General features: G+C 36.1%; 1 long non-coding RNA gene across 1 annotated transcript; it reads left to right on the top strand.

The window, feature by feature from the left end:
* The first annotated feature begins 3,748 nt into the window (after positions 1 to 3,748).
* LOC136025536 (uncharacterized) lies at positions 3,749 to 17,018 on the top strand. Its single transcript, XR_010617110.1, has 3 exons — positions 3,749 to 3,895; positions 11,871 to 11,985; positions 16,521 to 17,018. It is a non-coding gene; the product is annotated as an uncharacterized LOC136025536 (long non-coding RNA).
* The last annotated feature ends 8,505 nt before the right edge of the window (positions 17,019 to 25,523 follow it).

The following is a 25,523-nucleotide window of genomic DNA, read 5'->3' as shown; positions in this document are numbered from 1 at the left end:
GGATGACAGCCTTCCGGTGGATGTTGTATTGCTTGATCAAGCAAAAGCGATTGACAAAGTACATTATCTATTTCTTCTCCTGAAAATGGAAGCATACAGGGTGCACGAGGATATAGTTGCCTGGATTGATGCCTTTCTCCCTGGAAGAACTCAGAGGGTAGTAGTTTATGATGCTAGCGATAAAACTATTTATTCTAAAGAAATTTCTGTAATTAGTGGAGTCGCGTAGGGCACAATCCTTGAGCACACGTTGTTCAGCATATATATTAACGACTGTACAACTCACCTGAAAAACCTACTGATAATATACGATGACGATTGAAAGCTCTTAGGACAGGCACAAATTAGCTCCAATTCCTCAACGATGCAAAGAAAATTAGATCAACTATCTAAATGGTAATCTGAGTGGGGTTTGCAGTTCAATTTCTCATAATGCAAAGTCCTGCATCTTGGACACGACAATCCTAGACGACGTTTCTTCATTGGGGATGACTTACTTGAGGCTGTAAGTGAGGAGAAGGACGTGGGTGTTATTGTTGACGACGAACTCAAGTACCACAGACACAAATAAGCTCAAGTTGTTAAGGAAAAAATAGCCCTATGACTCATAAAACGAACGTTTAACACCAGGAAGTCGTGTGTGGTCACGAAGTTGTACAAAACGATTGTACATCCACACCTGGAGTTTGGAATGACTCTAGCGTCTCTCCATTATAAAATGGACATTAAAGCACTCGATAGTGTCCAAAGACGAGCAACAAAGCTCATACCGGCTTTGCGAGACAAGCCGCATGAAGAACGCCTTGTATCTCTCAAACTCCCCACCCTAGTCTATCGAAGGAAACGCAAATGCTACTCGCGAACTGTTAGAAAACGATCTCTCAAGTCAAGTATTTTCTTCATCCCTTGCAAGTACGACAAGAGATCACACATAAAAGCTGTAAGTCCCCCGTTGCCATCGACATGAGTGTCGGCAATTTTTCTCTGTAAGTGCTGTCCCCTACTAGAAAGCCTCTCCAAAGCCACCATCCAGTCCCAAACCATAAATGCGTCCAAGAAAGGAGTTGATCAGAACTGGGCGAATGCAGAGTATAGACTAACCTGGGATTCCAGACCATAGTCATGTCACACCACCAGCGGAATGTTCCACAGGAGGCCCTTCGCCACCTTATCTCTCTGATTTAAGGTAAGGTAAGACTAATGGAATTTCCGTTCTAATAGCCGTTTTTTATACCCCCAGAGACAATGAGATTACTCGGTTCCTCGTTAGAATAGCTGCAGACGAAGCTTCTGTTTTCCGAGAAATAACGGGAGGGCTTTGTTCCATAAAATCAGTAGTCTCTATAACGGTTCTCTATATAGAAAATGGCTGCAAATTTGCGAGCACGAAATGGCTGATATGTACGAATATATTGGGATGATGTAAGGCATATGACCTTACAAGAGAAGGTAGCCCCTGAGGGTTTTTAAACCAAAATCATGATTTTCTGAGGGGGGAGGTTGAAGGTTTTTCTTGGCCCTCGAAGGTTTTGAAACATAACACCCAAGGAAATCCAGATTTAGCGTAGGTTTTTTAAAAAGAAACTATAAGGTAAAACCCCTGGAAGTCCTGATTTAGAGGGCCCCCTGAAAAAAATTTTTTCAAAAAGAAACTATGACGCAGCAGACACCTGAATCTCTTAGAAAACATTCCCAATGACGTAACAAGCAAGGATATCTTTTTTTAGTGGGCTCCCTGTAGGTTTTTCCCATACCCCAGGTTTAAGAAAAAACAGACGCCTGCATATCTTACAAAAACATTCCCTATGATGTGGCAGACACCTGCATCTCTTAGAATATTTGTAAAATCTGCGTCTTGAGGGGGTTGCAGTTCAACTTAAATCATTAAAGGAGAAAAGGAGTAGTGGCTATAGGTGTCATAGAATTTGTTGATAGGTCACTACTTACCCTCCCCTCGTCTGTCCGTTAAAGGTAATTTTGTGTTTATCTGAAGGTTCAATGAGAGTCGGAATACTTTGGCATTAAGGCATCTTTCTCTCTTCCCAGCTGGAAAACAATCAGAGAACCCAATTGTAGAGTTTTAAGCCTTTCTATGCAAATGATTGGAATTGTAAAACAACAGGGAAATTACGCAAGACAGTAAGATTTGTTTAGACCTTAAAAAAATTTCAACTAATTAGTGAGGTAGGGATATACCTCAATGGATGCATTTTAATGCTAAAATATCGCAACTCTCTTTGAGCCTTCAGAAAAAAACCTAGTTATTTCTAAGGAGTAGGCGAAGAGGGGAGGTTGAAGTATATATATATTGAAGTGTTCCAGAAAAATAACCCGCCCCCTAGTAGAAAGTTGCTCCCGCAGAAAATTCTCCAAGGAGAATTTATCCTGTGGAAATCTTCTCAATGGTGAAGTTCTCTCGTGAAAAATTCCCCTCCAACATAAATATACTCTAGACAACTCCAGCTCGGTAAAAATTACCCATAAACAATTCCCCTTAACATCTCCACATGTAAAATTGAGTCGGCAAAGAGGAAATAAGACCAATATAAAAGAAATTCGTCTACAAATTCTGGCAAATTCCTCAGCATAAAATTCCTCCTGGAAAGTTCAATCCCTCCCCCTGAAACTTCTCTTCTCATGGAAAATTTTCCCCGTGGAAAATCCCACCAGCAGACCGTATCCCCTGGCCGTAAAATGTAGGCATACTTCAAAATAACACTTACCATATGTAAACAATGAGCAAACTGTATAACATATACACCCTTCCTCATGGGCTGTGGAGGGTCATAATATTTCCATAGACATACTTATTGAGCCTTTCAAGTATGCTTAACAATATGACTTTTTAAAAATTTTGAAAAAAAGAAGAAGACAGAAGGAGAAAAGGAAGACTGTTTTCCTACATTAGTGATTAATATAGATCAGCACTTGAATGAGGCCTTAACCCTACTCATCCATACAATCACATATGTCAAACAGCATAGCCATACACAATCAACCATAAAGAATAATTCATGGACAGGCAGTCGTGTCGTCAGTAAGTATAAGTCGTCATTTACCAAACATTAAAAAAAAAGAAAAATAATTCAGAGGCAACAACGCAACACAAAAGCTCATCAGGAGAATCAGAAACAATTGATTATGAGCATTGTACACACTCAAAACCACTTTTAACCATTATATATATGTTTCCGAAGTGTTAAATATATTTTCTCAAAAAACGATTTCCAGTAGAGCTGACCAGTAGTTTTCCCAACATATCCTATTTTAACCTTTACATTGTACATTTCTCTGTTTTTTTTCCCCAAAAGCAGTAAAATTCACAAAGGTAGCCTAATCTCGTGTGTATTTGGAAAAAAAGTCATATTTAATCTTAAGCGGGTGTCGGCTATATTTGCAAAATAAATTGTACGCCATGTTGCATTTTGACCATCTCTTAACTAGCTTATGAATAAATACCCACAATGTACCCTAATTTCTGTTCATCTTAGGCTTATATTATCAAAGAAAATTTTTGATTGTCTTAGATTTAAATACGGCCCTTTACTTTTTTCTGAAAGACGGAATCTTTTAACAATTATTGCACAAAAAAAGTCTAACTATCATACTGACTATAATATCCTTCTTTTTCATTCTTTTGGTTTTAAATTTGGTGACAGATTCTGCTTGCGCTGACTTCCAAGTCATTCTTTACTTTATTTAAAATGTCTTTGAACTTAAGTGAAAATAACGACGAACAAACTGTTTATGACAGTTGAATTTCAATTTGATTTCGCAACTAAAGTTAGCTGAATTTAAGTTTGAGATCCAATTGAATGAGAAAAAAATCCTTCTGTCCTGTATAATTTCATGATCCAGTTTGGTTTGAATTTTCGTGAAGGCAAGATCTGACCAGGTAGATTTTAGTTCTTGATTTTAGCCTATTATATTTCTGCTACTTGTTGTTTGTTTTGCCTCTGGCTTATAATAAGGCTTATTATTCCAAATAAGCCTTAGACTAGTGGTTATTTTGGTAGATATTTAGATTAGCGAAGTACTCAGATAGCTAAGAAACAAACTTACCTCTAGAATCAGAATTTGGTCGCCTTTCTTTAACAAATGCATCTCATCCAAATTTAGAGATGTTAATTAGTTTGAGAATATGCCAAAAGTCTAATAAATATACCTTCAGGGTTGAAAAAACCCTCCACAGCTCCTGGGATAAGGGCTGTAAGCTATAGAAGCAGCCAATTGCGAAGACACAGGTTTTTTTGTTGGAAAAAGATAGGATGTTTGATCTTGGGTCTCCGAAAATCTCAGAGTATCAAGGAGAAACGTCGATGAAATGTTAAGAACGATGCCGAACACAATAAAACACACGCTTAGGGTGTTACGTTGAAAATTTCAGGGTATGTTGACGGGGTTAATGAAGAGTAACCAGTGGACAATCAGCCCCTCTCATCCTTTTTAGATGACCCTTTCTCTCAGGAAATTTTGAAAAACAACAGCCTTTTCAAAATATTCAGAAGGCGTAGTAGGCTAACTATGCTTTCAGGGATGCCATACTCCCCCACAGCCCCTGGGCAAGGATTATAAACTACCTATGCTATTTTCCCATTTTTTATATAGATGATTTATCATTAGGAGAAGAGAGAATTTTTTATCCTGGATGTGTTTGAAAAGGCTAGGGGGTTATAGCGAAACTTCGCGTAAAGTTGAGGGGTATGCTATACTAAATCAAAAGACACTATGCGGAATCAGTTTATCAAGAAAGCGTATCTGTAATATGTTAAGAACAGATGTCGGTATTAAATTTAAACTTTCAAGACATTTTGAAGAGAATGGGGAAAAGTGCCCGAAGGACAACCAGTTCCCACCTATGCCCTTTTTATTCGCATTCCCCCCAAAAACATCAAACTGAAATTTGGGTCAGCATTATTTTTCAAATTGTCCAAAGGTAAAATAGATATTCCTGGGGGAAGGGAACATAACCCTCTGGAGCCCCTGGGGCATCTGTTGCAAGTTATATAAGTTACCCATTCCTTATATGCAAGGTTTTCTGTTGGGAAAAGGGGGCAGATATGATCCTGAATCTCCAAAAACTGAAGGTATTAAGGTAAAACTTTTAGAAAGTGTTGAGTGAGATGTCAAACTAAATAAAAAAAACAATATCAGAGGTAATTTTCGAGGGGAGACAGAGCACTTTCCCTGGGCGTAGAAATATTGGGGATGCAGAATTTCAAATAAATAACCTAACGGTTATAATCATTTTATAATTTGTGAAGTTTTATTTTTATTAAATAAAGCAGGCACAGTTAACATTTTTTTTTTCAATAAATAAAATTCTGCTAAAATTTGGCCTGAAAATTTTTGGGAGACAGGGGGACACTAATCAACATTTTGCCCAGGGGCGTAAGAAAGGCCAGAAACGCCAATATACAAATATGCAGGATGATTGTCAAATGGGCGCAACAACAATAGAATTTAAGTTGAAACTGTCAATAGGTTTCCAGGGAATTCGGGAAATGAATTGGGCGGTAATCAGCTTCCCCAACCCTCTTACTGTTTTAGATCCCACCCCTCAATACCGATAGATATTTTGATAAGCTGTTTGGTCTCAAATAGTCAAAAGATCTAGCTATAATGCCTCCAAGGATACCATGCTCCCCTTGGGCCTATGGGTAAGGAATGTATATTATGCAATTTTTCCATTTTCTACATGGAGGTTTTATCATTGGGAAAGGAAGAGAGTGGGATCCTGGGTGTTGGTTTGAAAAGGCTAATTGTATTGAGGTGAAATATCGAGGAATGTTGAGAGGTATGTTGAGCTAAATTAAAAGAAACTACACATTAAAGTTTTCAAAAAGGCATAGCTGCTGTATCTTGAGAAAGGGTAAGGGTATTAATTTTCAGTGCCACTACTACTACAACTGCTAGAAGGATATATCAGCAGTATCTCGGTGACGACTTGGGGTAAAGCTGAAACTTACAGGATGTATTAAGAAGGATATGTAAAAAAGATTGGAGGGTAGCAAACCACTTCCCAACTTACCTGAGTTAGATGGCCCCTCCCCAACTCTGATGGAAAATAAAAAAAATATTGGTACTCGTGTATTATATGGAACACACTCGGGAATTTGAATCTACAGATCAGACAATAGCCGATTTATACCTGTCAGTTTTTAAAGAAAAATATCGTAGGCTCAGTTGGAATCTACGTTGTAGGTATATTTTTATTAAATATTTAACTTATACGGATGGTATTTTGGTTGGGTTAGGAGGTACTGATATCGGTACTTGTGTATAAAATAATATACACTCGAGAAGTGAAGTTTAGTGAATGCTAATGAAACAAAACAAAATAAGATTAAAATACAATACTTTAGTAACAAAAGTATGAAAAGTACTACAAAGAGTTATAACAGGGGGCCACCCAGAGCGCATTATATTAAATACGTAACCTAAAATAACCTAGCCTAACGAAAATACCAGCTAAATATTTAATTAGAATATAGCTATAATTTAGTTTCCCAACGAGCCGAAGGTAATTGTCTAGTATATACAGCATGAAAACTGGGTATTGTCTCGTACAAACTCTCGAGTGTGTATTATATGATAAACAATTACTTTTATCTCTTATACCCACAGGGTTGCCACCAGAATAAAAAAAAACTAACGCACAATCTAAAAAAGGTAAATATTTCGTAACTTTTGCTAGGTAAGACTCTCTTCAAGTCAGAGTGACTTTATTTCACTGCCAAGAGTAGCACTTAAAGGGGGTGGGGGGCTTTTGTTGCCTGTATATTTTGAAAAAAATATGTAATTTTATTAGGGAACCCCTCCTCCAAATTTTAACTGGTACCTTTTTTGCATCTTAATCAAAAAGTTTTAAAACCCCTCCTCCTTTTTAAACTTTAACAAATTGTACACTCTTTTTGCTTTTGCAGCTTAAATAGCCATGCATTAAAAAAAAGGGTTGATTCGGGTACAACTTGGCCTTGATTCTCGAGCAATTTTGAATGACACTTTGTTCTTGCGCAAGAAAAATAGAAATAAACCATTAGTTTGATCTTCTTTCACTTTTTTAAACAAAAATCCCCGAGAATGTAGACGAACGAAAAAGCAAGTGCGTATTATGGAAAGGGTGCATCTGCTTAATTTCTGCCACTGATTTGCCACTGGATTCTGCCACTGGCTTGCCACTGATTTGGATGTAATTTAGGATACTTCGAATAAAAATATGTAAAGATTTTTTTTTTATTTAGCAAAATCTAGACAAACAACTCAAAGAGATAATTACTTTGGAATTAGTCTAAATCTTACCTTTTATCCAAATGCAAGACACAGCATATGAAGTACTTATACAGAGAAGCAAACTTGTCAATTTGAGAACGTGGTTAACTTGGGAGTTTACTTTTTCCACTTTCTTGCTTTTCTTAAAAGGTTACCCGGGGTTTCCCAAGAACTTGAGTCAGGAATCACTCTTCCAACATGCACAAGATGATAATTTTTTTTTTTTTTTTGGATTGAGTTCCTAGTGCCCCAGCACTGGAATGGAGTAGACCAGTGAATGTCAGCATAAAATTCGGAAAAAAGATAAGGAAGGATTGTCAGCCCCATCTTTAAAATTGGCAACATACTTCCAAAAATTAACTACAGACTGATTATCATCTAAATGACTGTTAACCGAGGAAGATCCGTTGTTAGCTGAAGAATGTACCGTTTTTAAGACGTTACCGTAAAAAGTAACCTTTTAGGTAAAACATGCCAAAATTGGAACGAATGTAACCTTGGTGGCAACCCTGTATACCCACCACACTCAAGTTATTGATCTGACAGAACCGGTTTCTTTCTGTATTTTTGCTCCTTGACAATCAGCTTAGTGTGAGAGAGTGTATATACACTACAATGTAGGTATATCTTCATTAAATTTTTTTGTTAGCATTTTGCCTAGGGTAGGTTAAAAACCATTTAATATAATGCGTTCTGAAGGGTCTGATTTCCATAATTGTTTGTTGTAGTTTTCATATTTTATTATTAAAATAGGTATTCGTCTGTTATAGCGCCGACCACTCAAGAAGTGAAGTTAGGTTAATCCTAATGAAATATACCTAAGTATGACAAAAACATAATACTTTAGAAACAAATCTGGGCTATATCTTTGGACATTTAGGATGGGGTACAAGTATAGCAGGTCTGTATTCAAAATGTGTTTGGTACATTATTCTGTATATTATGAAGTAAGAATTGTTTTCTAACTTCGCACTGTCCAAATACTAAACCCCCTCTAATATGCAAATATATAGTCAAAATTATATATTTCTAATCTAATGTGTCACTTCTCATTGTTTTGTCTTGCACTAAGCAGAAAAAAACTGACAAAGAAACCGGTTCTACAACGAGACAATGGATGAACAACTTAAGTGGTCAACGCTATAACATACAAGTGCCCTAAAGTATTTTATTTTTAGCATACTTAGGTACATTTCATTAGGATTAACCTAACTTCAGTTCTTGAGGGCAATTTCTAATCGACCACTTTTCACTCTTAAAAAAGAAATTAGAAATTTCAATTTCTAATCAAATGAGCCATATTTTCTATATGACAACCACTTATATAAAAACCTTACATGATCCTGGGCCATAACTTAAAACACTTACCCTCGGGCTCTGGGGGTTTGTGTTGACCCCGGAGTTTTTTTTTTATTTGATATTTGAACTATTTTATCAAAATGAATATTTCAAAATTTTTATCGGATGGGTTAGTAGGAAAAGGACGTGAGGGAGGCTAGTTTCCCTCCAATATTTCTTGTCCACTTAAAACGGGCACTAAAACTTTGGATTTTTGTTAGAATGTACCCTTTCTCGATCTTCTAGGATCATTATTTCAATACAGCTCTTTTCTCTCTTTGATTTCTCTCTGCTTTTGCCGAAAAAATAAATAAATCGTCACTGAATGAGAATTGAATTCTAAAGTTAGATTTTTATGGCAACTGGTATATACCAAGCGACATATAGCGATCGCAAATTCTGTAGGTCTGTCTGTCGGTCTGCCTGTCCCGGTTTTGCTAGTTTATGCACTTCCAGATAAGCTAAGCCGATGAAATTTAGCAGGCGTATCAGGGACCAGACCAATTAAAAGTAGAAATAATCTTTTCCCAGATTTGCCCATCTGGGGGGGGGGGTGGAGTGGGGGGACGGTTAATTCGGAAAAATTAGAAAAAATGAGGTATTTTTAACTTACGAACGGGAGATTGGATCTTATGAATGGAATTTTATATTTAGAAGGATAGCGTGATTTAGAGCTCTTATTTCTAAAATCTAGACCAGATCCGGTGAAATTGGGGGGAGTTGAAGGGGGAAACAGAAAATCTTGGAAAATGTTAAAATTGAGGTATCTTTATCTTACGAATGTGTGTTCGGATCTTAATGAAACTTGATATATAGAAAGATCTTATGTCTCAGATGTCCCGTTTTCAATTCAAATCGGATCCGGGGACAAAGGAGGCTGGAGGGGGGGAGGACATAAATCTGGGAAAACGCTTAGAGTGGAGAGAACGGGATGAAACTTGATGGAAAGAATAAGCACAAGTTCTAGATTTAGGTCATTGAACTTTTCAGTCACTTTCTTTATTATATTTTCCAGCAGATCACTTTTTGTCTTCCTCAGCTGGGCTTCAGTTGCAACTAATTGCTTGTAAATTCGGCCGATACTTTGAAAAACCAAGTTAGACCCTAATTTATCACTTACTTTCAGGACTAAAAATGTCTTAGAAAGCGTTTCGTAAATTTCAGGGTATTAGCAATTTCCACAAATGCTTTTTTTAATAGCAGGTGCGGATGAATCTGTCGTTTGAGGGTTGTATCCTTGATGATTCTTATCTAATAACCTAGATTCATTGTGACTACCGTAAAAAAAAGACCAGATAAATGGGCTCTCCGCGCAAATCCTTTCCTATCTGCATATTTGAAGTTAGACAGCGCAACATCAAACAACTTGTAACGCTGCATAATTTTTAGTATCCTTTTATTAGAAGTCGATAAACAAAACAAAAATACTTATCTTTGAGTCGTTATGTCTATCGTTATCGTTGATTCTTTTCTCTGACATTTTCACCTTAATACCCCTTAGTTGCTACTGAGATATTGTAGATTTTCCGTTTTGAAAACCTCTATACAAATACTATGGATTCTGTTTTAGCGACCCGGCACAATAGAAACCAAAACTCTAAAAAATGGAATTTTGATACCAATAGCTACATCAAAAGAATCGCATTTTAATGCTGATTTTAAATATATAAGTTTCATCAAGTTTATTATTACGCACCAAAAGTTACGAGCCTGAGAAAATTTGTGTTATTTTAGAAAATAGGGGGAAACACCCCCTAAAAGTCATAGAATCTTAACGAAAATTACACCATCAGATTCAGCGTATCAGACAACCCTACTGTAGAAGTTTCAAGCTCCTATCTACAAAAATGTGGAATTTTGTATTTTTTGCCAGAAGGCAGATCACGGATGCGTGTTTATTTGTTTGTTTTTTTTTTCTTTTTCCCAGGGGTGATCGTATCGACCCAGTTGTCCTAGAGTGTTGCGAGAGGGCTAATTCTAACTGAAATGAAAAGTTCTAGTGCTCTTTTTAAGTGACCAAAAAAATTGGAGGGCACCTAGGCCCCCTCCCACGCTAATTATTTTCCCAAAGTCAACGGATCAAAATTCTGAGATAGCCCTTTTATTTAGCGTAGTCGAAAAACGTTATAACTATGTCTTTGGGGACGACTTACTCCTCCACAGTCCCCGTGGAAAGTCATAGAATCTTAACGAAAATTACACCATCAGATTCAGCGTATCAGACAACCCTACTGTAGAAGTTTCAAGCTCCTATCTACAAAAATGTGGAATTTTGTATTTTTTGCCAGAAGGCAGATCACGGATGCGTGTTTATTTGTTTGTTTTTTTTTTCTTTTTCCCAGGGGTGATCGTATCGACCCAGTTGTCCTAGAATGTTGCGAGAGGGCTCATTCTAACGGAAATGAAAAATTCTAGTGCCCTTTTTAAGTAACCAAAAAAATTGGAGGGCACCTAGGCCCCCTCCCACGCTAATTATTTTCCCAAAGCCAACGGATCAAAATTCTGAGATAGCCATTTTATTTAGCGTAGTCGAAAAACGTTATAACTATGTCTTTGGGGACGACTTACTCCTCCACAGTCCCCGTGGGAGGGGCTACAAGTTACAAACTTACAAACCCCGCTCTTTACGCTAAAGTTTTTACTGTTTTAAAAAGAAGAGTTGAGAGAAAGAGTCAAACTATAGCGTAAAGAGCGGGGCGTTGATGAGGAAGCAGCCCCTTTCATATACGAAGTAATTTCTGTTCGTTTTCAGTTTTAATGTCGCTCCTTACTTTCATTTGAAAAAACTTGTTTTTTTTATTTAATTCCATAAAGGTTCGACATAGTTCGTCATAAATGGTGGCAGTCAAAAGAATCTCATTTAATAGTTATTGGTATGAATTTTATTTAGACTTTAAGTTGACAAATGTTTCAAAATTGCCTGTCCCAGGAATTGAACCTGGGACCAAAGTGGTAGCTTTGAGGCTGTTGAAGTTGCAAGCGGTAGCTTGCAGCCTACTAAGAGACGATCATGTCCAATACTAAGAAATACAATAGCCCATAACTTCTATAAATAGTGTTAGATAATCTAAAAAACTTCTGTATAAGAGGAAACTCAAGCTGCCACAAATCTATTCGAACAGACAGCTGATTGGAGTATTGAAAAGTACATATGTATATAATTTTACCTTTAGACGAGTAAATGTTTGTTGTGTGTATCATTAAATTTGTCAAGAATTGATTTAAAGAAATAATTAAGCTGTAATGACTTCTCTGTTTAGCCCCAGCCGTCGAGTTCACTAGGAGACTGCCAGAAATTACAAGTGTCTTGAAAGGCAGTGAAGCTACTTTTACTGTTACTTTGTCACAGGAAAATGCAGAGGATACATGGTATAGGTAAAATTTCCATTACTATAATTGGCTAATAATGCTCAAGCCCTTTCACAGTGTGGTAGAGGAGGGGATTAGGTGCAAATCGTATAACAAAAAAGCCAGTGAAAAGAAAATACTTGAAACAAAACTTCTCCTTTAGTGACAAGTTCATAGATGTATCAGAAAAAGACTGTACCTCCTCCTATTACTGATTGGCTCAGATACTTACACAATAAGGGAAGGGAGAACGTTAGCTTGAACCTTTATATCCCCCCCACAAAATGTAGTTATCTTCAGATACCTGTATTTAGGGGGGACACAATTTTGTTATTCGTGCTAAGGCTCTCATCCACAGGGTGAGACAGGAAGGGGTCAAGTGCTAATCCTATGATGTTGCACGACATTGACAAAAGTTTGTTTATTCCATTTTTTCGATCAGTATTAATAGTACACTAGAAGGATAAACACTTAAGTCTTATCTAAAAAGTGAAGACGAAATAATTCAAGAAAGTGTGAATAAAGAGTTGTTTCAGCAATGAATGCTGACAAGGACAAATATTTGAACTATGAAAGAAGCACTCAGGTGGCTTGTAGAGCTTAAACAGGCAAACATAGAAGATTTGTTTTTTCAAGGGTCTAGCAAATAATGAAATACGTTACTTAAATCTAAAACCATTTATAAATACCATTAATATCATATCGTATATTATACACTTATTCATTGTGCTTGTTTTTAAATTTTCCTTAGTTTAGACTCGTCTAGTATTATTTTCTTTAACTATATTTCATAAATGCTTACGTTTCAAGGAAACCCTCCTCTTTTCTCAATGTTTGTACCCATTAAAAAAAAAAGTTGAATGTGTAACCTGTGCTAGGCGGTTTAATTTGTACCAAATCCTTATATGAAAAAGTTTGTGAACATTTCTGTCTTTGAATCTATCTCTTTTAAACGATCTCTGAAGAGATTAAATAAAAAAAACAAGTTTTTTTAAATGAAAGTAAGGAGCGACACTAAAACTTAAAACAAACAGAAATTACTCCGTATATGAAAGGGGCTTTTCCTCCTCAACGCCCCGCTCTTTACGCTAAAGTTTTTTCCTTTTTTAAAAAGTAGAGTTAAGAGAAAGAGTCAAACTTTAGCGCACAGAGGGTGGCGTTGAGGAGGAAAAGCCCCTTTCATATACGGAGTAATTTCTGTTTGTTTTAAGTTTTAGTGTCGCTCCTTACTTTCATTTAAAAAAACTTGTTTTTTTTATTTAATATTGTTCAAAATCCACCTCAATATTTCCTGAAATTTCAACTTAATAACCTTAACCGTTTCTAAGATATAGCAGATACATCCTTTTGGGTACCTGGGTACATATATTATCTTTTGATTTAGTTCCAAATACCCTTGAGCATGCCCTTGAGGGTTCAACTTAGTTTCTTACATATTGCAGATATGCCCATCAGGAAACTGAACGCACATACTGTATTTTGATCTAATTCAGCATGTCCTGAATGTTTAAACGTAATGCTCTTAGACGGTTCTGAGATATTCTTGATACGCCTTTTCCATAACCTTGATTCACCTAGTGCCTTTTGATTTTGTTCAACATCCTTCCCCAATAATTCCTGGAACTTTCAACTCAATTCTCTTAGGTGTTCCTGAGATATTGCAAATGAGCCCTTTTGAAAGCTTGTGTGCATATAGTGTCTTCGATTTAGTTCAATATCCCCTTCAATATGCTCTAAGAATATCAACTGAATATATTAAGTCTTTCCTGAGAAACAAAGATATTCCCTTTCGACAACCTGCATGCAGCTAGTGTCTTTCGGTATAGTTCATCACCCCCTCAACATGCTATGAAAGTTTCAACCTAATGCTCTTAGGTGTTCCTGATATATTCCAGATGTGCTCTTTTGACAACCTGGATGCACATATTGTCTTTTAATTCGGTTCAGTACCACCTCGAAATTGTATGAGCGGTTCATCTTAATACTCTTAGACTTTTTAGGCACCAAGGATCAAACATGGCACCCATTCCCAAAGATAAAGCCTATATCCAAATAATGGGCAACCTTAATTAGAGCCATTACCCCAGAGGTATTCAGTGTCTTTATATCTTTGGAGGCGAAGTTATTTGACCTTTTGAATATTTTAACAAAAGGATTATCTGAAAATTTTCATCTGATGTCTTTGTTGTTTAAGGTATGATAGTTAAAAAAGAGCGTGGGAAGCGGACATATTTGGTGTCCTGTCACTTTCAACTCTTGGAAAAAAAGGACTAGAACTTTCAATTTCCAGACGTATGGGACAACTCCGAATTTTCTACATTCATTCTTTTGCTATGAGCAGCGCGCTATTGCAATGCATAAAATTATACTTATATTAGCTTTGCTTAAATAAAACCTATAATCCTCCATCAATGCCAAGATATCTCAAGTTCAAGCTGGGGTAATTTGTTAGTTACCCCAAGCTGGGGTAAAACACATTTAGGCTTGTGTTTTTGACAAATGTTCCAGCACCCCTTTTCCCTTAAGGATATCCCATGCCCCTTCATTCCCTGGATGTGGACCCCCTCTTGCCCTCCCCCATCCCAATAGAAATCCTGAAGCTACGCTCGTGGGTATTATAAACCTCAGATAGGATTCTAAACAATGGAGATTATTCATTGTACCCTTTTCATTCTTCCCAACCTTCCTATTCTGGAAATGGCACCCAAAGTGCAATTTTTGGTGTCACATGCCACTTATTGATTAAGTGATCAAGTCTAATTTACAAAAAAAAAATGATTATATATGAGAATTAGCTCTATAATTAGCCGTTAAACAGCCCTCTATGATGTTCCAGAGCCCCGTCAGTGACGAGGAAAAAAGTGGACACATCGGTCCTAGTCATGCAAAAAAGTGATTTTCCTTGTTTTTCAAAGCGGGGGGCTCTAAGTTTCCCATTTATGGTTTTCGACAATGGTGAATCCTCTGACGTAATTTTCGAGGCATTTCAGGTTCCTTTTAAAAATCCCAGCAAATTTGCTTTCAAAATAACATTTCCCATTTATGGTTTCCCATTTATTGTTTTCGACAATGGTGAATCTTCTGACGCTATTTTCGAGGCGTTTCAGTTTCTTTTTAAAAATCCCAGCAAATTTGCTTTCAAAATAATATTTTACTCTCAAGATTTATCGAAATTATAGTTAAGACTCCTGAATTAGCTACAAACGATGATTTTTCTCACTAGAAGTTTTTCAATTTATTTTATATACTTTGGTTACTATGGGCCGTGGTTTGCTCTTTACTAGGTTGCGGCAGTAGTTGTAACCATTTTTGAAGTTTTCATATACTTCTGTGTGTGTAAAATCCCTAAGGTATTTACTCTCTTTTCTGTTCATTCCGTCTCAATGCTTTTAGTGTAATTTTGGACTCTCACTAAATTATTTTAAATAACACATCTTCTTGTACTTTTTTTTTTATTTTACTAACTTATTGTTCAACCATCTTTTTTGAGTCTATAATCCTTGTTAAGCACTGTTTGAGTGAAAATAATACTTAGAGTGGTTTTTTCTTTATTAAGGAAGTTGCAAGGATTTACTGCTATATCAGGTAATATCAACTCAGAAATAGCCAATCTGCACGTAAAAACTATAGAAGGACTTCTGGATAGGCTGCTATAAGAGGCTTGGGGTGACCCTCTCTCGTGTCTTAAGTATCACCCACGTATTTATTTTTGGACTATTCGGAGAGGTTTTTGTTTCTTCTCGCTTTTAGTAGCAACTTATTGAAGAAAAATGGGGAAAAGCACGAGCGTCCCTCCCCCCACATTCTGAATAAAAAAATTTTGCCTTCATTAAAAAATAAATGAAAAAAACCTTGCCCTTTTACTACATATCTGATGTACATGTCTGAGGTGATGAAGCTGAAAGTGGGATTTTCATTAAGATTGACTGTTTGGGGTGCTTGAACCCTTGTTCGAAAATCAGGCATATTTTCACAGGCTCGTAGCTTTTCATTCGTAAGATTAAACTTAATGAAATTTATGTTTTTGGAATAAGCCTAAAAATTCATTTCTTATCATACATAAATTGTTATCGGATTTTTTTTTTAGAGTTTCGGTTACTACTGGGCAGAGGTCCTTAATACTTAAAGTTTATTGCCACGAAGTGTTTGAAAGATTTCCTATGTTTTGCTCCAAGACTATTAGAAAAATTGTCCTGTGATATGGGGCTTTATAACGCGAAAACTTTCTATTTTCTACGCCGTGATTTTTCTAGTTTTTGGGGGAAATAGTCTTTAAAACGAATTTTAAGGAGAAAGAGATTTCTTTCCCTTTCCCTTTGTGTATAGGTATGTGTTTTTTTATCATTGGCATCAAAGAAAATGTACAAAATGAATCGTCAAATAAACAAGACGTCAGTAAAAGGCACTATCATATTATCTAATACCCCAAAAATTATCAACTTAGTATAAATATGTTTTTTTAGCTCACTCTGATTGAAGCATTCAACAAATAACGGCAATTAAATTTAAGTTAATTAAGCCCAAAATATACACGCAAGTACAGAAATTTTTTCTATTTTCAGGTAATTTGAGCGGAATTCAGACTTCTGGAAGAGAGAAATCAGTCAATGTCGCCTTATTCTGGGTTATGTTTGTAATTTGAGTTAAAGATTTGAAGTTAAACACAATTACCGGGCATAATCTAAAGGCAGTTTATAATAAATTTTCTTAGCAGAAATATACTTTTCAAACACAGGGTGGGGGTTTGGGGGCATTTTTAAAAATTTTTAATGATGATACAAAAAAGGTGTTGTTCTTCTTTTTTACTTATTCCTTACAATTTTGAAATAGTTTATACCTTACCGCTTCACATTTTTTCCTTTCTCATTTGTCATTGCTCAAGAGGTGCACCAAAGACTTCACTCCAGTTTTTGTATAGATCATCCTGCCTTCACGAAAACCAGAACCAGAACTCAATTTGTTTTATGTCTTTACTGTTTTGTAATTTTTTTTTTTAGCTTCAACAATATTGCTCAATTGATTCAAAATTGTTTGCTTGAAAAATAAATTGATTTTATTAACTGTTTTAATTTAGTTTTTATACTTCAGAAGTAGATTTACATAAGTTAGCATTCAGAGTATGAATCGAGATTGAGTGAACATTTGCATCTCTGGAAATTCAAATGAAGAACCATTTTATTGTTGTCACATGTATGCTCTAGTCTAGAGGGATTTAAGTGACATAAGTTTTGTCAGGGACTAGATGTTTTTCTTAAGTGGTAGAAAACCAATAATTTGCAAAAGTAGAAGTTTTGTAGCTTTGCAACGGACGGGTTTGGACTGGTTGGAAGACAGCCAGCTTTGCAGTTTAAGTAAGACTAAGTACGAGACTAACTTCGCCGCGTATAAGGTAAAAAATGGGATTAGTAGCTGATTTCGTAATAAATCAGGAGTTAAGCAGGACTGAGTCCTATCCCCATATATATGAATCATTTGATGGACTGTGTCCGAAGGAACACAGCAAAGGCTATGGGAGAGCATGGAATCAAATAGGAAGGTAAAATCCTTCCAGACTTACATTATGCTGATGGTTCGAGAATCCTAGATGAAAGTGGTCGCAAAATAAATGAATTTTTAGAGGTTGTATGAGTTAGGGGATGCAAGAATAGGTTAAAAATTAATGTTGATAGAACTAAATTGCTGAGACTAGAACTAAATGAAGGTGATGTTGGGTAACAACAAGATCGATCTAGTGGACAGCTTCATTTACCTAGGTAGTATTATTAATATAGACGGTGGGTGCAGTGAATATGTTAATTTGAAACAGTCAAGGCCAAGAGTGTTTTTTCATGGAAGATAAGTCTATACACCAAGATTAGAATAATGAAAGCAACAATGATGACAGAGGTCATGTATGATTATGAAGTTTGGGCCTTCCAAAAAACGGAAGAGGATCTGTTAGATGTTTTCCAGAAAAAAATTGTCTACGGATTGTTTTGGGTAACCAACTGACTGATCGGATCTCAAACAGTGAGCAGCACAAAAATATGGGTCAATCCCTCCTCCTGGAGCTATAATAAGAGTTGATATATAATAAGGTTGAAATGGCTAGCACATGTTTCGTGGATGAAGAATGACAGATGGCCCAAGATCGTTCTTGTCCCGCAGTCGTCTAGGACCAAACAAAAGTAGCTCGTCTACGGATAGGACTGGATACGAATAGGATGTCAAAATTAAAGACTTAAGAGAAATGGGAGCTTCTGGGAAGGGTGTAAAGAGGGAGGCAATAATTATGTTTGAATGGAGGAGAAGCGTGCGTAGCTGGGTTGGCCTCAGGGGACTTGATGCTGAAGTGAGTTATAAGAAGTATTAGTATAACTAGAATAAATACTGCAGAATAGAAACAGGGATAAAACCTAACAGATCCTGCAAATGTGCAAAGTGACCAACAGCTCTTTGGTTGCTCTCAAATACTTTCTTTTTGCATAAAGATCCATTTCTGAGTATAAACCAGAATAACAGCTAAGAGCTCATATGGCACTTGTGACGAAGTCGGAAGAGCTAAGAGCCAATAGCTCATATGGCATGAGCTCTAGCAAAATTCTAAGAATCAATAGATTGATTTAAAAGGAAAATCAGAGGCTTAATGCCGGTCGTAGTTTAAAATAAGAGTTCTGAGACACAAGATCCTTCTAAATATCAAAATTCATTAAGATCCGATCGCCCACTCGTAAGTTAAAAATACTTCATTTTTTCTAATTTTTCCTCTCCCTTCAACCCCCAAAATGATCGAATCGGGTAAAACAACTTTACCAAGTCAGTTTGTGCAGGTCCCTGACATGTCTACCAATTTTCATCGTCCTAACACGTCCAGAAGCACCGAATTCACCAAAGCACTGGACCTCCCCCTAACTCCCTCAAAGAGGGCGGATCCAGTCCGGTTACGTCAATCACGTTTCTACGAAATTTGCTTATTCTGCCCACCAAGTTTCATCCTGATCTTTCCACTCGAAGCGTTTCCCAAGATTTCCGGTTTCCCCTCCAATCCCCCCAACGTCACCAGATCTGGTCAGGATTTAAAATAAACGCTCTGAGACATAAGTTCCTTCTAAATATCGAATTTCATCAAGATCCGGTAACCCTTTCCTAAGTTAAAAATACCTCAATATTTTTTTAAATTGACACCCCCCTTACTCCCCAAAGAGAGCGGATTCAGTCCAGTTATGTCAATCACGTATCTAGGACTTGTGTTTGTTCATCCCGATCTCTCCACTCATAACGTTTTCCATGATTTCCCGTCTCCCACTCCAACTTCCCCAATATCACCGGATACGGTGGCAATTCAAAATAAGAGTTCTGAGACACGAGGTCCCTCTAAATGTCGAATTTTATTAAGATCGGCTCACCCATTCGTAAGTTAAAAATATATCATTTTTTTCAATTTTTCCCCTCTCTCCAGCTCTCCAGGTGGTCAAATCGGGAAAACGATTGTTATCAAGTCAATTTGTGCAGCTCCCTCACACGCCTACCAATTTTCATCGTACTAGCACGTCCAGAAGTACCGAAATCGCCAAAGCACTGGAAATCCCCCTTCAGCTCCCCCGAAGACAGCGGACCCGTTCTATTTATGTCAATTGCGCATTTAGAACTTACGGCTATTCTCCCCATCAAGTTTCATCCCGATCTCTCCACTCTGAGCTTTTTCCAAGATTTCCGGTTTCCAAGATTTCTGTTTCCTCCATTCAGCCCCCTACGTCCCTGGATCCAATTCAAATTGGAAATGGAGCATCTGAGACATACTATCTTTCTATATATCAAGTTTCCTTAATATTCGACCACCCATTCGTAAGATAAAGATGCCTCAATTTTCACATTTTCCAACATTTCCAGTCTCCCCCTCCAACTTCCCCCACAGCCACTGGATCTGGTCGGGATTTAAAATAAGAGCTCTGAAGCACAAAATCCTTATAATTATTAAATTTCATTAACATCTGATCAAGTAAGTTAAAAATACCTAATTTTTTCTAATTTTTCCGAATTACCCCCCCCCCTCCACACGCCCAAAAAGAGAGTGGATCCGGTCCGGTTTTGTCAGTCACGTATCTTGAACTTGTGCTTATTCTTCCCACCAAGTTTCATCCTGATCTCTCCACTCTAAGCGTTTTCCAAGATTTCCGGTTCCCCCTCCCAACTCCCCCAAAAGACATTAGATCCGAAGGGGATTTAAAATAAGAGATCTGAGTTACGATTTCCTCCTAAATATTAAATTTCATTAAGATCCGATCACTCCTTCGTAAGTTAAAAATACCTCATTGTTTCTAATTTTTCAGAATTAACCCTCCCCCCCCAGCTCCCCCAAAGTGAGCAGATCCATTCCAGTTATGTCAATCACGTATCTCACGTATCACGTATCAATCACGTGTCACGTATCCCACTAAGTTTCATCCCGATCCCTCCACTCTAAGCATTTTCAAGATTTTAGGTTTCCCTCTCTAACTCTCCTCAATGTAACTGGATCCGGTCGGGATTTGAAGTAAGAGCTCTGAGACACAATATATTTCTAAATATCAAATTTCATTAAGATCCGATCAGCCGTTCGTAAGTTAAAAATACCTCATTTTTCTAATTTTTCGAATTAACCGTCCTCCAACTCCCCCCTCCCAGATGGTTGAATCGGGGAAACGACTATTTCTAATTTAATCTCGTCTGGTCCCTGATACGCCCGCCAAACTTCATCGTCCTAGCTTACCTGGAAGTGCCTAAACTAGCAAAAACGGGACAGACAGAATTTGCGATCGCTATATGTCACTTGGAAAATACCAAGTGCCATAATAACGAATTATAGTCATTTCAAAGTGACTGATTAAGCACGACACACTAGTTACAGAATAGTAAAGTTAATCCCCCTTTAATGGTTTTGCACATTTCGTTTTTGGATGGATACATGGACGTACTGTAAATCCTATTTTAGAGAAATGGACTTCCTGGGTATTTCTTTACTAAATTGCAACCCTTGAGGGAGCCAAAATAAATTTCAAGACCATAAAAATCCTGCTAACTTAATAATTTTTTCCTTGATTAAATTCTTCGCTGCAACATTATTCTTATTCTCCTCCAGGAAATATTTTCACCCTCTGGCTCCCTCTAAAACAAATTTTTCTATATTGTTTACCCGTATTACCGGGTGTACCCGTGTATTACCCGTACAACAAGGATACGATTACTGGATTTCTTTTTTAGGAAAAGAATAAGATTTATACTAAAAAAAATATATTGTATGTCCTTGATCTTCCAGCATTTGATTTCTACATTTAGAACTTTTAGAGATCTCCAACTTCTAGAGTTACAATTCTAGAGAGGAATCATAATCTGATTATTAAAAATCAGTTCAAAGAACAGGGAATCTAAAGCACACCTTCCTTCTGGCTTTGACATTTTGAGCAAGATACAGACAGCTCTTAGAGAATATTTTATCGAGTCAACTTAAGTTACTTTTTGTAGCTACCAGTTAAAAATCAATTCTCTGAGACTCACAAAACTCATAAGCTCTTAAGCACTCTTAAGGTGCTTATGACATACCTTTTGGATATTCTACGTGCACACAATGTCTTTTAATTTAGTTTAGTATCCCCCTCAGCATTTCCAGAAATTTCACCTTAAAAACCATTGCCTTTTCTGACACAATGACAGATGAACATTCCCCCTCTTTCATAATGATAAATTCTGTTTGTAACAATCAGCACATTGCATAATTTATAATCATTTCTCCAGGGGCTATGGGGGGCATTACATTCCCAAAGGCATGGTTATTAGACCTTTTAACAATTTTAACAATCTATGGTGTTTTATGAATTTTTCACCCGTGTTGTGTTAGTTTCCAAGTTTCATGATTTTGAATAGCTAAAGATAGGTGCAGTATTTTAAATATTGGTAATGTGATGTTTTCGTACATGTATGCTTACTTTCTCATGTCGAGTTTCATAAATTGAGCTGAGAGGGTTGAATTTCGCTATAAAATGTTTTTCGATTATTTCTTCCGTAAATTATGGTGTTTTATTAATTTTGGCCCATATGTTATGTTAGTTTTCTAGCTTATGATTATAAATAGCTAAACATATGTGTGAATTGCCGCATTGCCAAACTGGTGTTTTCGTATATGTATGCTGACTGTCTCATGTCAAGTTTCATAAATTCAGCTGAGAGGGTTGAATTTCGCTATAATATATTTTCTGATGATTTCTTCTGTAAAATATGGTGTTTTATGAATTTTGACCCGTATGTTGTGTTAGTTTTCTATTTTTGTAGTTTATTATTTTGAGTAGCTAAAGATATGTGATAATTGCCAAATGTCGATATATCTGGTGTTTTCGTACATGTATACTAACTGTCTCATGTCGAGTTACATAAATTGAGCTGAGAGGGTTGAATTTCGCTATAATATGTTTTCAGATTATTTCTTCCGTAAATTATGGTGTTTTATGAATTTTGGCCCGTATATTATGTTAGTTTTCTAGCTTTATGATTATAAATAGCTAAACATATGTGTGAATTGCCGAACTGGTATTTTCGTATATGTATGCTGACTGTCTCATGTCAAGTTTCATAAATTGAGCTGAGAGGGTTGAATTTCACTATAATATATTTTCCGATGATTTCTTCTGTAAAATATGGTGTTTTATGAATTTTGACCCGTATGTTATGTTAGTTTTCTAGCTTTATGATTATAAAGAGCTAAACATATAACTGTCTCATGTCAAGTTTCATAAATTGAGCTGAGAGGGTTGAATTTCACTATAATATATTTTCCGATGATTTCTTCTGTAAAATATGGTGTTTTATGAATTTTGACCCGTATGTTATGTTAGTTTTCTAGCTTTATGATTATAAATAGCTGAACATATGTGTGAATTGCCGCATTGCCAAACTGGTATTTTCGTATTTGTGCTAACTGTCTCATGTCAAGTTTCATAAATTGAGCTGAGAGGGTTGAATTTCACTATAATATATTTTCCGATGATTTCTTTTGTAAAATATGGTGTTTTATGAATTTTGGCCCGTATATTATGTTAGTTTTCTAGGTTTATGATTATAAATAGCTAAACATATGTGTGAATTGCCGCATTGCCAAACTGGTATTTTCGTATTTGTGCTAACTGTCTCATGTCAAGTTTCATAAATTGAGCTGAGAGGGTTGAATTTCACTATAATATATTTTCCGATGATTTCTTTTGTAAAATATGGTGTTTTATGAATTTTGGCCCGTATATTATGTTAGTTTTCTAGGTTTATGATTATAAATAGCTAAACATATGTGTGAACTGCTGCATTGCCAAACTGGTGTTTTCGTATACGTATGCTGACTGTCTTATGTCGAGTTTCATAAATTGAACTGAGAGGGTTGAATTTCACTATAATATATTTTCCGATGATTTCTTCTGTAAAATATGGTGTTTTAGGAATTTTGACCCGTATATTATGTTAGTTTTCTAGCTTTATGATTATAAACAGCCAAACATATGTGTGAATTGCCGCATTGCCAAACTGGTATTTTCGTATTTGTGCTAACTGTCTCATGTCAAGTTTCATAAATTGAGCTGAGAGGGTTGAATTTCACTATAATATATTTTCCGATGATTTCTTCTGTAAAATATGGTGTTTTATGAATTTTGGCCCGTATATTATGCTAGTTTTCTAGCTTTATGATTATAAATAGCTAAAGATATGTGTGAACTGCCGCATTGCCAAACTGGTGTTTTCGTATACGTATGCTGACTGTCTTATGTCGAGTTCCATAAATTGAACTGAGAGGGTTGAATTTCACTATAATATATTTTCCGATGATTCCTTCTGTAAAATATGGTGTTTTATGAAGTTTGGCCCTTATATTATGTTAGTTTTCTAGCTTTATGATTTTAAATAGCTAAACATATGTGTGAATTGCCGCATTGCCAAACAAGTATTTTCGTATGTGTGCTAACTGTCTCATGCCAAGTTTCATAAATTGAGCTGAGAGGGTTGAATTTCACTATAATATATTTTCCGATGATTTCTTCTGTAAAATATGGCGTTTTATGAATTTTGACCCGTATGTTATGTTAGTTTTCTAGCTTTATGATTATAAATAGCTAAACATATGTGTGAATTGCCGCAATGCCAAACTGGTATTTTCGTATGTGTGCTAACTGTCTCATGTCAAGTTTCATAAATTGAGCTGAGAGGGTTGAATTTCACAATAATACATTTTCCGATGATTTCTTCTGTAAAATATGGTGTTTTATGAATTATGGCCCGTATATTATTATAGTTTTCTAGCTTTATGATTATAAATAGCTAAACATATGTGTGAATTGCCGCATTGCCAAACTGGTATTTTCGTATGTGTGCTAACTGTCTCATGTCAAGTTTCATAAATTGAGCTGAGAGGGTTGAATTTCACTGTAATATATTTTCCGATGATTTCTTCTGTAAAATATGGTGTTTTATGAATTTTGACCCGTATTTTATGCTAGTTTTCTAGCTTTATGATTATAAATAGCTAAACATATGTGTGAATTGCCGCATTGCCAAACTGGTATTTCCGTATGTGTGCTAACTGTCTCATGTCATGTTTCATAAATTGAGCTGAGAGGGTTGAATTTCACTATAATATATTTTCCGATGATTTCTTCTGTAAAATATGGTGTTTTATGAATTTTGGCCCGTATATTATGTTAGTTTTCTAGCTTTATGATTATAAATAGCTAAACATATGTGTGAACTAACGCACTGCCAAACTGGTGTTTTCGTATACGTATGCTGACTGTCTTATGTCGAGTTTCATAAACTGAACTGAGAGGGTTGAATTTCACTATAATATATTTTCCGATGATTTCTTCTGTAAAATATGGTGTTTTAGGAATTTTGACCCGTATATTATGTTAGTTTTCTAGCTTTATGATTATAAATAGTTAAACATATGTGTGAATTGCCGCATTGCCAAACTGGTATTTTCGTATTTGTGCTAACTGTCTCATGTCAAGTTTCATAAATTGAGCTGAGAGGGTTGAATTTCACTATAATATATTTTCCGATGATTTCTTCTGTAAAATATGGTGTTTTATGAATTTTGGCCCGTATATTATGTTAGTTTTCTAGCTTTATGATTATAAATAGCTAAACATATGTGTGAACTGCCGCATTGCCAAACTGGTGTTTCCGTATACGTATGCTGACTGTCTTATGTCGAGTTTCATAAATTGAACTGAGAGGGTTGAATTTCACTATAATATATTTTCCGATGATTCCTTCTGTAAAATATGGTGTTTTATGAAGTTTGGCCCTTATATTATGTTAGTTTTCTAGCTTTATGATTATAAATAGCTAAACATATGTGTGAATTGCCGCATTGCCAAACTAGTATTTTCGTTTGTGTGCTAACTGTCTCATGTCAAGTTTCATAAATTGAGCTGAGAGGGTTGAATTTCACTATAATATATTTTTCGATGATTTCTTCTGTAAAATATGGTGTTTTATGAATTTTGACCCGTATGTTATGTTAGTTTTCTAGCTTTATGATTATAAATAGCTAAACATATGTGTGAATTGCC

The sequence above is a fragment of the Artemia franciscana genome, chromosome 1 (assembly GCF_032884065.1).
Source record: "Artemia franciscana chromosome 1, ASM3288406v1, whole genome shotgun sequence".
Lineage (NCBI taxonomy): Eukaryota > Metazoa > Arthropoda > Branchiopoda > Anostraca > Artemiidae > Artemia > Artemia franciscana.
Note: the sequence above shows the minus strand (reverse complement) of the source record. Positions and strands in the feature narration are given on the sequence as shown.